General features: G+C 41.8%; 1 protein-coding gene across 2 annotated transcripts in view; it reads right to left on the bottom strand.

Annotated features, from left to right (window-relative positions):
• Positions 1–14,292, bottom strand: part of LOC103177889 (plastin-3) — a 34,922-nt gene extending 20,630 nt beyond the window's left edge. The window contains exon 1 of one of the 2 annotated variants that reach the window (XM_042340847.1): positions 14,246–14,292. The gene's annotated coding sequence lies outside the window, so the exon portion shown is untranslated. Of the gene's footprint in view, positions 1–13,151; positions 13,250–14,245 lie in introns of those variants that run through there. The other variant, XM_007892261.2, reaches the window with a different exon arrangement.
• Positions 14,293–15,327: the final 1,035 nt, after the last annotated feature.

The following is a 15,327-nucleotide window of genomic DNA, read 5'->3' as shown; positions in this document are numbered from 1 at the left end:
TGGACAATAAGCCTCTTTCAACTAACTTTGAAAAATTTGCCTAGGTTCACTTTGCCCTTCAGAACCTACAAATTACATGTGTGAGGAGAGTCCCCTGTCTGCTTATGCAGCAAATATACAAGTTTTTCTTTATTGTTATCTTCCCAAATCCTGCTCATAAAATAAATCCATTTTAAATTAATTATACATAATTTTACTGTGCATAATGATCATATTATTATTTTCATCAAGGTGAAAAATATGTTTTCACTGATGGTCTTTCACCCAAATAAACTGCCTATTTATTGGTGAAACAGTTAAAAAAAATAACTATTTTAATGGTCTTTAATGTTATCTCATTACTGGAATTGCAAAAACATTTCAAATATTAAAACTCGTAGTTTGAAGATACTTACAGTTCACAAGGTAAGCCAAATTGCAGTGCTAAAAAGTTGGCCCCAGACGTTTACTTATAAAGATTGCTTGAGATCTCATTATAGCATGAGGCCAAAATGAATATTTAAAACCAAAATGTATCATGTCATCAGTAAGGGGCAGTCTCAAATGTCTCCTCCTACACAAAGCGGTCACAGTTTCACTTGGGTGGAAAGTATATGAAATCAATACCCCAGTCTCAGGATTTGCGAAACTGCATCTACAATACTATAAAAAGGTCATTTCATGACTAATAATATACAATGGCTATTAAGGAACTTTGCTTTCTGCTTTTGAACAAATGCTTCTTTTAAACTTCTTTCCTCTCATTCATTTTGGCACCTGGCTGATACCCTCCTTTCCTTCCTTCCCCTCTCTTCCCCATTTTAGTTCAACAGTTTGAAATGTGCAACTCTTTTTAAAAAAAATACCCACACTATAATTTAATCTCTCGCATTTTCAGGTTAGCAAGTGGTGACGAACATGCATGAAAATTCCAAAGGCAAGTTAGTGCCTGTGCTTCAACATGTGACAAGTTGACATTTGTACAGATGTTGTGCCACCACAATATTTTCATTAATGCAAATTTGTGCAATTCAATCTTAAAGGACTGACACACACTCCAGTTTTAAACTTCACTACCAACCAAACAGGTAAAAACAATGTAGACTTACACTTCCTTATAGGAAGCCAGAGGTGTCAGCCTGATTCGGTTGATTGCACTCTTGCCTCCCTCCGCATCAGGGATTGTGGGTTAAAGAGTGCTATATTGTTAGAGGTGTTCATCTTTGGGGGAAGATATTAAACAGAGTGCCTGTTCAGGGAGAAGTTTATGCTCCCATGGCACTGCTTGGAAAAAGAAGGAAGTTTCTTCCTGTGGGTCAACAAACCCAAGTTAAAATTGGTCATTTCACTTCATGGCTATTTGTAGGACATTGCTGCGTGCAAATTTGCTGTCACATTTAGTCAGTACACTTTACAATAAATCCTGTTTAATCAGATGTTTTTAATGATGTGATGAGGCACTTCAACAAATGCCAATATTATTAATTATATAAGATCTCAAAGTGCTTTACAGGAACAATGAAGATAGGGAAGTTGGGAAGGGAACGAAGCGTGATCAAAGAGGTGGTTTTGAAAACGGGTAGAGAGGGTATGAGTGAAGCGAACCTGGGAGGGAGTTTCAGAAAGGGGCAGAATGACCCATAGCTCAGCCCACTTTGTGGTTCTCGGGGATCAATCTTTTGCTGGTATTTATTTTTCCAATTTAAAGTTTTCAGTTTAAATTTAAATTAGTTGTTTCGAAACCTGGAATTTAATCATTGGAAACAAAATGTTTTGTTTCAAAAAAAAGCTTTTGTTTAGACTCAGTGGGCAAAAGCAAAAATAAAGTTCCAAACGCAAATAGTTTCCCTGCTATATTGATAAATACATTTGCACAAACCAGGATAAACAGATAATACTGAACAAAACACCATTGAATAGTGTGATTGACTTACCAGAGTTTAAAATTTGTTCTTGGTGCCTCGCTAACTTTCATTAAAACAAACTTCCCTTTACAAATGCTAAAACAAGTAAAAGTTAAAACCCTCTTCCATACCAAACTGGTTTGACATCATCCAACATTCCTAAGGAACGTTAACATGTTCCAGCTTAGCAATAGGAACAAGAATTGCCAATCCTCAAAATCACTTTAAAGCATACAAGGGTGAAGACAAAGAGACACACTACAAACTAGCCTTTTTCTTCCAAACAATGGCATTATTTTCTATTTATAGAAATTGATGCAAAGTCTAGTAATCATGTGCTAGTGTCTTGAGTGTACAAAAATATATAATATGCAATGTAATGTCTAAATATGATTGTACTGTATACACCACCACCTTACATTAGTTAGCAGATGAAAGTGAGTCAAGAATTTGCCCTTAAATATACTATCTGCTCAATTATTCATTACTTTGAGGATTGGACTCTATTAACCTCCTGAAATAATGGGTTCTGAAGCCCTATAATAACAACAGGAAAATGGTACAACTGAATAATATTGAGTTTCTTGTTCTAACAAAGAACTGACCATAAACTAAAGAACCAATCTCTCTATATATACACAACTACTGTATACAACATTATGAATCTGCATGTTATTTTTATTTTGCAAATCTGAATTTGAAGGAAGAAATCTTGACTATCACAATCAATCATTCACTGTAACAAACGTTGATAGTATAATGATCTTGGTTAGTCAAGTCAATGGAGAAGTAATGTGACTATAGTTTGAAATCAAGTCTTTTCCCCACTTTTTCCACAACTGTGACAAGGAACTTCCTTCACTTCACATCTGGTTTTGGATGTAGCTGCATTTTTTTAAAAAAAAACAACTTATTATCTTTCTGATCATATAAGTTTAAGCAAAGTTTGCACACTAACTTATAACAGTGAGGTATGAAGGTCACATTTGTAACATATCTGACCTTGTTTATAGTTGCCTTTGGCTAATTTAAACCTTGTCCAACAACATAGCTGTACAAAGCTTCTCTTCTCATTCTGCTCCCATTGGAAACCAGCAGCAAATAGAGCTTCTATAGTGCTGACTGAACTAAATTCTCCACACACAGCACCCGCTCAGTCACATTACCATGCCCCCATCTCCTTTTTTTCAGGTGACACAAAGCGAATACTGTACAATCATAGGCAAAGGGATGGGGGGGTTGGGGCAAGAGGGGGGATAATTGAGTTCTTTTTTAACATCCGCAGCATAATGAGAACACTTGACACCAGTTAAAAGCCAGCATTGCAGCACATTTTTCTCCCTGATGGTAATGAGTCAATAGAACATTTTCACCACAGAATTTTAAAATAGTATAGCAGAAACCAGCCTGTAAAGTTATTTTCTGTGCATTTAGCAGACTTGTGGGTTTGCCTAAGAAGCAACACATCAAATAGGATTATCTACTCAACTTTTGTACTGACCTCACCCCCTATCCTATCACACTTTTACAGCATCTGTAAATGGCTTTCAAAGACATTACATATCAGACACAGCAATAAACAATGGAGAGCATATTGGATCTTGTCCATTTGTCATAGCTTTAAGGGAGTAAGGTCAAGCTGCTATATGTCAGAACCCAGCAGACTGTACAAACTGACCCCTGTAAAGACTGCCTGAGTTTTGTATGTTTTATAATTTAAAAAAATTAATGGAATGTAAACATGGTAGGAAGCCAGCAGGCAAATATTTAAAGCCTTACAGCTAATGCTGTGATGAAGAAATATTACAAACTTATTTTATTAAAGAGATGAGAGATGTCAGAAATCTAGTTTAGTTTTCCTGGAGCATGTATGGCGTCTTGTGTTACAGTGACATTAAATAAACTATTTCTAAAGCACGCATAACATTGATCTGCATAGTTGTACAAGTATCTACAACTACATACAAGTGTTCACAGGCACTAAGCAGAACCTGGCTTATGAATCTTAATGTACTATGAATTTATATTACACAGCAGTGCATATTCAGCTCCTTGGGATGTACAATCTAAACAATTGAGCTATGAAAAATTCAACATTACTCTGATCTGCGATATACGTAGGAATCATAATTCACCTAAAATGTTGCAATTTTAAAAGAAGTGCAAAGTTAATTTAATTTCCAGACTTGAAATGCTAAGATGCAATTACACTCCCAGTGTTGGGATGTGAGGAGGAAGGAGTATTGCCCTATGCTCAGAAGTTAAAACATTCAGAAGCTCTATTTAATAAGGCGAAAAGGCTGCTGAGCTTTATAGGTACACAATACATTCCTTCATGGGTGGAACAGGATACCATTAGATGTATGTTAAGCTCACAAGTACAAGCAAGAACATCACAGTATTTTGTACTGTTTTCAAGCCACCTTCCATTAATATACCATCTGATAACTATCTCAATAACCTACACTAAAATAAAGCAAATTATATACTCTTACATTATATTAGTGATATAGTGTTACAGTCTGCAAGATACTGGTCTGATAACTGAGGGAAGAAAAACAAGAATTATTTTAGTATAAAGAGATCAGAATTAAGTGGTTAACATTGAAATAATACTTTTGCTTAGAAATTCTATAAACATACAAAACCATATCCAAATGATGTTCATGTAACCAAGCACCTTCAATATGCATTTATTTAGTTAAGTTAAAGACACATTGATTGTTCCATCTCTCTCTTTTAATATTATCAATACAAGACAAATGACATTTGTATAGCACCTTTCACGTCAGGAGGACGTCCCAAGACACTGGACAGGGATTTGGATCTGAACTGGGGGGTCGGGGTTGGGGAAGGTGGAGGGCAGGGAGGGTTAGCCGAAGAAAAAGGTTTTGAGATGCGCCTTGAAGGAGGCAAGGGAGGGAGCGATTCAAAGGGAACATGGGATGGAGTTCCATAGGGTGGGGACAAAAAGGCTGAAGGCCCAGCCGCCGATGGTGGAGTGAGCCGGCGGTGGATGTGGGGCAGGCCAGAGCTCCATTATATGTTTAATTTGGTGCCATTAGCTTTTCATAAAATTATAACCATCCTCTTCCATATGGTTTACAAATACTGAGGCATGAACAGCCAATTACAACCCTCAATCTATTTTCACACGCAACCCCATCATGCTTTCTATTGCCAAGCTAATGTTTGTCCAGTTTACTATTTTTCCATCAGCTGTAATTCACATGCATAGGGGTGCAGTAAGTGTTTTCGTAACAGTATTGCATATTTCACCATTGATAAATAAATCTTTCCATCTGACACTCGGCTTGTAAAGCAACATTTCTTCAAAGAATGTATAGAAAACTGGCTGCAAAGTTAAAGACTGTATTTGAGAATTTGACAAGTTCAGGGACACTAAAATGTTATGATAATGGTGAAAATCTAGACCCAGGTGGAATTTCTTCCACAAGTGCTGACCTTTTATTTGAAACACAAACTCCTAATGATTAATGCAGCTGTTTAGCACCACCTAAGAGGGAAACAAAGACATCAAGAGCTAGTACTTTTTGAACAAGCACCATTAACGTTCATTTTAAAATATTCCGAGCTTATTCCAGATGCACACTCTAATTTACTGCCGATTCCCTTGGTCATTGTTAGTAGAGACAGCCAGGAAGTCGTCAACAGCCGGTAGTGCTAACTTCTGACAGCTTCAACAACACATGATGATACAATGGGAATCATGTCATTGAAAAACAGAGACTTTAAAGTTGAATGAAGTTACCACACTGAATTCATTACTTGAAATTGCCTCCAGCATAAGTGGTCAACTTGTAAAATACCAGCACTTTCACCATGTGTAATACACCTCAACACACCCTGTCCTGACACCAGTCTAAAATAGGCTTGATTTTCACAACTCAAGTGAATACAATGCAGATTTTACATGCCAACTAACAAGAGTTGAACTCTGATACTTTAAACATGTTCTTTAGATGGGTTTCAAGTCACTAAATTTTAGCAGAATTAATTCAAGTTCCTCAATTCGAAATGCCTCATTGGCTTTTCCACACCCTACCTTTGCAACCTCTTATAACCACTACCTCGACCACTTCCTCTGCTCAGCAAACACTGCCCAACTTCAGGTGTGCCCAAAAGATGAAGTCAAGCTCTGTTTAAATGAACTTAAGTCATATCCAACAATTTTCCCATAGTGTAATAATTGCTTAATTTTCAATCAATTTGATTTTGTACAACACTTTCTTTTTAGATGGAAGACAATAATAGACTGTAATTTCAAGTTATTATTATTTGTACCTGCAAGGTTCCACAAATAACCAAGAGGTGAATAATACGAAAAAAACAATTAATCTGGAGTTGTGATGGCCATGACACCAGTAGAAATGCCCTTCTCTTTTCAAATTAAATAATAGGATCTTTAACGCCCACCTGAAAAGGTAGATAATACCTCAGGTTAACATCTGATCTGAAAGACAATCCAGCACTCTTCCAGTACTCCAGTGGACTCCAGTGTGGAGTCCTGTAGCTCAGTGGTTAGAGCATTCGCTTTGCAAGCGAGAGACCCGAGTTCAATTCCAGGCACAGGGCGAAACCTTGGGCAAGTTTCTTTACTCCACACGCCTAATCCCTCCAAAACCCAAAACAATAATAAAATTGGTCATTTTCAATCTACGACTGTGTGTGGAACATTGCTGTGCGCAATTGGCTGCCGCGTTTGCCCACAAATATACAGTCAAATTTACTTTACAGTGTGTTCTGTGAAGCGCTTTGGGACGTCCTCCCGATGTGAAAAGCGCTATATCAAATGCAAGGATTATTATTATTATTATTATTACTCCACTTAACTATGGACTTAAAGCTCACGTCTGACATAAGACTTGAGCCCACACATTCTGACCCAGAGGTGAGAGTCCTACCAATTGAGTCAGACAGATTGTTACATGAGACAACTCCAGCTGTGCAATAAGGGTTTTAAAAATCCTAGTCAACATACGCAAAGGCATGCCAATCTGTAGGAGGCATAATACTTAACTGCCCTGGGGCATTTGGGGTCAAAGGGGAAAGAAACAACTGCTGCAAGGCAGCATGTGTTCAATGTTACGGACGGTGAGAAAATGTTATTTGAAAAAAATCCAAGTTACCTAACAGAAATCAGAGCACCTAGTAAAAAATGTTGTTTGAGAAGTCCTGAAGTTATCAGGGCACTTTCATTCAGTCTTGCCCACTTTGTAGATTTTCTAAAGCTTTTCTGGCTCTTGCATGCTTCCATTGTGGGGTTCAGAGGTAGACATGCAGATTTCTCCCAGGTTGAGTATTATAATGTAGATTGCAATTAAGAGTAAAAAAAAATGATCTGATATGAACCTGCACTACAATGTTTCATCCATCCCTGCAGAAGTCACCTTGTCTCTCCAAATACCACAATTAGGCCTTACTATTGGGAAATCACAAGTGTTAAAGAAGAATGCAGCCATTGCTAAGCATACACATAATTATACCAACAAGCTACGCCCAAAAGACGCACCAGTGGAGTCCTGTAGCTCTGTGGTTAGAGCGCTCGCTTTGCAAGACACTGTTTGTGAGACACTGCTGTGCACAATTGGCTGCCGCGTTTCACCCACAAATATACAGTCAATTCACTTTACAGCATATTCTGTGAAGCGCTTTGAGACGTCTAGAAGACGTGAAAAGCGCTATATCAAATGCAAGGATTATTATATTATATTACCAGATAGGTCACGTACTAAAGACACGAACAATAATCCCTTATAATAATAATTATTATTATTATTATTAATAATCCCTTAAGTGTTAAATCTTTTGATTTAGGAAGGTAAAAAAATATTTTTAGGTTCTTCAATAGAATTTTGCCTCACAGATTGCATTACTCCTCGAAACCAACAACCAAGTCCATGCAGGCTGTGCACATTCCTGATGATTAAGAATTGGTCCAGCTCAGATAATAGGTTGCTCAAGAGCAACAACTACTAGACATTGTGAAGCTCAAACTACCAGCATTTGTTAACAGGTATTTAGATACCAATTCCAACTGTAATAGAAGTGAAGGTAACTTGTCATTCCACTCTGTCAGCTCTTTGAGCCTGGCAAAGGAATCAAGAGCACAGTAGTTTGGGCAGGGTTGAGGTTTAAACACAGCATTAGTCATTTCTCAGATCTGCAAGTTTTACATTTTAACCAGTGTTTAGGACGTACAAGGTTTGAGGTTCATCTGTGCAAATGTAGGGATTCTTGACAATTTGACCGTTACACCCTAGAGTCCAGCTGAACATTGATAAAGGAATACAACTTCTTTAAGAAAGATACATACTTGAAAGTGCTGCTTGAGCAACAAGCTGAACTGAAAGTATAGAGTTACAGATTAACTGCTACATATGTTCAAACAAAGAACTCTTTTATCCTTTTGTGCAGCAGCCGTGCTTGTCAACTAGAAGTGCAGAGCACATAAAATCAGAAGAGCAACTGTTGCATAAAATAATTATTACTTGATACCTTTTCGTAAATGGATATAATAAACGAGCTAAAATTGAGTAGCTACGGTCACATCGGTGTCTGAAAGAAGAGCGACATTAAAATCAGTGAGTGTTTGATACTGTCTGAAGCCTAAAGAAGTTCCACTGGGCAGTATTCTAATTTCTACTAAATGTGTGTCAATTTTTATTGCAATTCCGTAAATTGGAAAGATTGTAATTTAATTAACAAGATAATCAAATGGGTGGATATTATAATTGTTTTTGGTCAGTCAGGTGTCCGATACATGCTGAAACCCAAACATAAGAATAAAATATTTCTTCATTAATACTGGGATTTGTTTGGGGGGTGGTGGGGGAAATCACACAGCATATTACATCTGAAAAAATCTGATTCCATGCTGCATTTTGGTATAAATGAATCACATCAAAATCATATCAGACCCCAATCTTGCAGTTTATAACACATTCCCATTTGAATATGCTAAAAACAGCTAATCAACACATTGAGATGGATGTAAAAAGTGGATACGGCCTTACAATCAGGTTTTTCAGTCAAATATATGCATGTGGTTCTAATAAATTACAATAACATAAAATGCCAGTCAGTCAAGCCACTGGTTTCATTAGCCAAATATAGTAACAACAACAACTTGCATTTATATAGTACTTCTCAAGGGGGATAGCACCCCAGAGCACTAAAACTCACCCAAGTTCTCTTTATAAATCCTGAATTGCCTAAGTCATATATTCATCTGAGCATTATTCAGTTTCCTATCAAAACCATTTAGATTTCTTTGTGCTACTCATATTAATCATCTCCGAACTCGTACTGCCACTCCCCTACACTCCATTACTCTGCATCTACTGGCTGCAGTGAATCACAGGACAAATCAATGCATCATTGCATCGCGACATTTGCAGAAGAACTTGACCTGTCACCGCATATACCATTGGTACCATTAGTTGCCCTCCTGGGGGAAAAAAATCCCATTAATTCTGCACAAGTTTCTCATTAATGAGACGTTAAATCTATCTGCCCATTCAAGTGGATGATAAATATCCCATGGCACTATTTGAAAAGATAATGGAGTTTCTCCTGGTGTCCTGGCCAACAATCCCCCAAATAAAATTGGTCACTCATTCCATGACTGGAGACATTGCTGTGTGCAATTGGCTGCTGCATTTCGCCCACAAAATACACAGTCAATCCAATGTACAAGTGAAGCACTTTGAGACGTCCCAATGACGTGATAAGGCACTATACCAAATCAAGTATTATTATTATTAATGTATATATTCAGGACTAAATTCCTAGCATTAATCTTCTTAGTTTTGGGTGGATTTGGGACGTGTTAATAGTCCCCCTGAAGCGCACTGGACAAGCAATGATAGGCTCATGTATTCTAATTGTTTCATGGAGGCAATGCAACAATATTACCTCAACTGTTGAAACTTGATCTGATTTCAGGATCTCACACTCTATGAGTGTCTGCTGGAACAAATTTCTTTAAACGATTATTTTCAGTTTAAAAGCTTGGCATTTTGCTCAACAAACCAATTCTTATGATTTAGTGGTACTAAAACACAACAACCCTTACTTTAACCGGGGTGTAAATACACAAATTCCATATGTGATTATATCCAGTAACCCTTGCACATTTGCAATAGATTAGCAAAGCTGATGAAGCTGCTAAATTTCTTCCACACATTCGTAGCGCATTTTCAAATTTAGCAATTACGCTGGGGCAGGCCAAACAAGTTTAATGTTGAGCAGCAGAAATTGGGTGAGTCACTAAACATGAGATCATGGGCCAGTTATAAAATTCAGCCCATGCAAGGATTCCATTATGGAGGAACCTTTCGCATGCATTAAAACTCTGAGCTTTTGTTACACTTTTACCTTTTGTGCCGAAAGATCATCCACGACTCAATATTTCTCTCCAGGTAACCTGTGCTCATCTCCACCCAAGCAAATCTCTATTCCAGTTTCGATCAAGAACCAGCCCATACTCTTGCTTGCCAATGACATCAACACTAGTTAGTCTCAGTGTGTCATTTCCTCCTAGGGCTGAGTCTCAGGCCACAGCCATATCCCTCTTGTAAGCATCTATATATGGACAATTTTCAAAAAGAAATATTGCCCGTGTGCGACTTTGGAGGAAAAGGTGAGATTGGAAACGATTCCAAGCAACAAAAAAAGAAAACATTGAAACCAGCTGCACTGATACCACAGCTGCAGGATTATTAAATGATAAAAAAAACAAAGACCCCCCCCCCCCAGCCCTTTAAAAAGGCTCGACCCATCAGCTGGGCGTGGAGGACGTTGCAATAGATTTAAATGCAATGTTAAAGCACCACCAGCCAATGTTCTTAACCCCTTGAAGCGAGAGCTGAACTTTCGGGAGAGCTTAAGACATGGCCATTTAGGAGTTAATGTGCGCTGACTTAATTATTTGTTATTTGTTCACAAATTATTTGTTAACGTGCAACAAGAGGCAGTCAGTCAGTCAGTCTGTCTGTCTGCAGCTACTACAGGTTTGGCTGCAGATGGAGCATTACAAAAGGCAGCCTTTTAAAGGGCTTGTGGGGGGGGGGTTCTCTTTTTTTTGGAAATCATTTATCATTTACTAATCTCAGTGATTTCCTCTCTGAGGTGGAATCTCACAGGCAGATCGGCGGTGGTTTCTTGCGCCCAGAACGAGAGAGAGAGAAAACAACCCCCAGCCCCAGACATCTCGACTCTTTTTCCCCAACGCCAAACTTTTTTTTTGGCAAAAAAAAATATGACAGCCCACACTTCCCACAAGTTGGGATAAACACATCGCCTTTGGGGAGGGAGAGGCTGAGGTTCACCCCTATCCTTTTGCCACAACATATTTCAGTTCAGTGGCACATTCTCCTCATTCTCCTCAAAGCCCCCTCCCCCCTCAACATCCAACCAACTGTGAACCCAAACAGCAATGACCCCCTGTGACAGAGACAGACAGACACAGACAGAGACAGACAGAGACAGACACAGACAGACATAGACAGACACAGACAGACATAGACATAGACAGACAGACAGAGACAATGTGTACTGTAGCCACAGATTGTGGGGCGTCACACACTGTGTGTGTTACAGCTCTCACACTGGAAGTCTGTATTTTATTAACAAGTCAATCAGTTCCACTGAATTGGGTTTTCTTTTTTTGGGGGTGGGGGGAGAGAGCAGGAGAGAGAGAGAGGAGGGAAGGGGAGAGAGAGGGAGGGAGGGAGGGAGAGAGAGAGAGGGAGGGAAGGGGAGAGAGAGAGAGAGAGAGGGAGGAAGGGGAGAGGAGAGAGAGAGAGAGAGAGAGAGGGAAGGGAGAGAGAGAGAGAGGAGGAGGGGAAACTAAAGGGCATAATAAAACTTTCCAGACTTCCCTGCCATCCCGGCACCGGGTTGGTTAATTGAGCCGAGTTTGAGAGAGAGAGAGAGAGGGGGAGAGGGAGAAAAAAAATCCCATGTCCTGTGGTTTCTCAAACGCCACATGTTTCCGCGGCTCAGTCTCTTCATCATCATCATTCCTGTTTCCGGGCGGCGGTGGCCATCCCAAAGCTTCTCCCATTCCTTCCTCGTTCTCCCTCTCTCTCTCCCCCCCTCTCTCTCTCTCATTCCCTTTCTCTCTATCCCTCGCTCATTCCCTCACTCTCTCTCCCTCTCATTCCCCCCCTCCCTCACTCTCTCTCCCTCTCATTCCCCCCCTTCTCTCTCTCTCTCTCTCTCTCATTCCCCTTCTCTCTCTCTCTCTCTCTCTCTCTATCCCTCGCCCATTCCCTCCTTCTCCCCCTCTCTCTCTCTCTCTCTTTCTCCTCTCCCTCTTTCTTTCTCTCATTCCTTCCCTCTCTCCCTCCCTCCCTCCTCATCTCCGGCTCGTGACTTGACCATCTGGTACAAGTCTCCAGCTGCAGTCTCATAAAAAAGGCGAGTGCAAAAAAAAACACTCCACACCCACTCCCAACGATGACTACTGGACAACAATGGAGTCAATGCTATTCCCCCCCCACTCCCTCCCTCTTAATCCCAAAAAATTTTTTTTAAAAAAAACCCTGAAAGCTGTGTTTCAAAGCAAAAACTGCGGGGAATTGGGAGTCTGAATCCTTTGTGAAAGGTGAAACCCTCTTCTCCCCAGAAAAGAACACACAGAGAACACACAACACACAGAGAACACACACCACACAGAGAACACAGAGAGAACACACACCACACAGAGAACACACAACACACAGAGAACACACACCACACAGAGAACACAGAGAGAACACACAACACACAGAGAACACACACCACACAGAGAACACACACCACACAGAGAACACACACCACACAGAGAACACACAACACACAGAGAACACACAACACACAGAGAACACACAGAGAACACACAGAGAACACACAGAGAACACACAGAGAACACACAACACAGAGAGAACACACAACACACAGAGAACACACAGAGAACACACACAAACCACACACTTAATGACTCCACTAACTCACACCAGACCCCTCCCTCCCCACTCCCTCAGTCACAGTAGAATTCCCACTCAGACCTGAAAGGGTCACAGCAGAGATACGTCTAATATCTATGTATATTATATACAATGCATTATATTATTATATATTATATTATTATACGTTATATTATCATTATATATTATTATATACACACACACACACACATAATTGCGAGGCTCCCGTGCATTTTTATTGCACTCTCAACAAACGTGCACAGTGGGTACTTACAAATATATATTAAATAAAACACCGCACGAGCGCTGCTTTCCTGCTCTCTTCTCGCCCCCCCCCCACCCTCTCCCCCTTCGGAAAGGCTCTCCCCCGGTGCGTCTCAGCTGCCGCCGCGGACGAGGGGTCGGTACCGAAAGCCAAAGAGCCCACAGCGCGGAGCTCTCCCTCCCCCTCGCCACGCCCATCGCCACGCCCCCCTCCCCATCGCCACGCCCATCGCCACGCCCCCTCCCCCTCGCCACGCCCATCGTCACGCCCCCTCCCCCTCGCCACGCCCATCGCCACGCCCCCTCCCCCTCGCCACGCCCATCGCCACGCCCCCCTCCCCTCGCCACGCCCATCGCCACGCCCCCTCCCCCTCGCCACGCCCATCGCCACGCCCCCTCCCCTCGCCACGCCCATCGCCACGCCCCCCTTCCCTCGTCACGCCCATCGCCACGCCCCCTCCACCTCGCCACGCCCATCACCACGCCTCCCACCCCCCCCTGGCCACGCCCAGGCCCCGCCCACTCGCTCCAGCGCGGCCAATCACACCGCCGCTCTGCCCGCCCGTCACACACCCCCGCTCCCGCCCCCAGCACCACCTCATTGGACAGCCGAGCTGCCAGTCATCCAGGCACTGTGGCTTTGACACCCCTTTTGGTAACTTCTCACTCACTCTCTCTCTCATGGTGGGGATGGGGGTGTGGGGATGGGGGGGTGGGGTGGGGATGGGTGTGGGGGGGGGGTGGGGATTGGGTGTGGGGGGGTGGGGATGGGTGTGGGGGGTGGGGATGGGGGGGGGTGGGGGTGGGGATGGGGGGGGGGATGGGGGTGTGGGGATGGGGGTGGGGGTGGGGATGGGGGGGGGGTGGGGATGGGGTGGGGTGGGGATGGGGGGGGGGATGGGGTGGGGGGTGGGGGTGGGGGTGGGGATGGGGGGTGTGTGGGGCTGGGGGTGTACAGATGTCAAGTCAGTTACACCGTTTCAATTTTCTTTTGTCTTAACCTGCATTTGTTTATGAAAACTTATTATTCTCAAACGACAACAGTAAACACAGGAACTTTTCTTTCAATCAGCCGGTAATGAATGAATCGTTACTTGCGGTTACCTGAATGCTTTCAGACACGGCGATGCAGACGTTGACCTCTTTCACAAAAATCTAGTGTCACTTCAACAAAAAATAAATTCCGCACATTTCTTGACCGGCTTGATATCAACATTTGGGACTCCAATCCTAAACACAGCTTGCAAAGTTTCCCGCATACCTTCATAGATTTCCTGTTGTTATTGAATAACTGCCCACTAACTAAAAGCTTCTGTACCAGGGGTCAATCCCCTCAGCTTGCCTTTGATATGCCTGATTCTATTAGTAGTCAGAGTACAAAGAAAATGATCATCCCCGAAGGCAAGTGACCCACCCCCCCCCCCATTCCCTGCCACCGGAAGATCTCGACAACCTTTGTGAAACCTAAAAATGTTAACACAACTGGTGTCAAAAATAATGCTTACTGCTTAAAGATCTACTCCAGGGAAGACTCATAAAAACTTTGAATTGCAAATTATATCCAAGTTCTTTGTGGAAAAAATAGTTTGTGTTCATGCATAGTAGACATTGCCCTAGTTTGTAGCAAGGAAGGAGCGCTAGACACCAAATCCAGCAGCCCCCTGGTTTGAGTGCTGATTGAAAGTAAGATATTATTGCATTACAACAGCATTTCACCACCCTCCAAGACAGAGAACTGCCCATTGGGAGCAGGGTATTGTAATAACATTTTATTTTCGGTGCAGGAGGATGTCGTGCTGAGCTGTGCTGCTAACCAGGAAGCTCACAGGGTGTCCCTAATACTCACTATCCATCTCGTGTGGGCTCATGGCTACCTTTTATCTGATGTCAAGTGACCAACTAATGACTATTCTCTGGGGTGGGGGGGGCGGAGTGGTATTTATAACTTGCAATCCTGCAGTATTCCTTTGAATAATCCTAAACTATTAAGTCAACAAATGAATGAATAGATTTGGGCGATTTAGTGTATCTCCCTCTCTCTCTCTCTCTCTTTCTCCTCTCCCTCTTTCTTTCTCTCATTCCTTCCCTCTCTCCCTCCCTCCCTCCTCATCTCCGGCTCGTGACTTGACCATCTGGTACAAGTCTCCAGCTGCAGTCTCATAAAAAGGCGAGTGCAAAGAAAAACA

Source organism: Callorhinchus milii, unplaced genomic scaffold (assembly GCF_018977255.1).
Source record: "Callorhinchus milii isolate IMCB2004 unplaced genomic scaffold, IMCB_Cmil_1.0 Scaffold15, whole genome shotgun sequence".
NCBI classification, from domain to species: domain Eukaryota; kingdom Metazoa; phylum Chordata; class Chondrichthyes; order Chimaeriformes; family Callorhinchidae; genus Callorhinchus; species Callorhinchus milii.
Note: the sequence above shows the minus strand (reverse complement) of the source record. Positions and strands in the feature narration are given on the sequence as shown.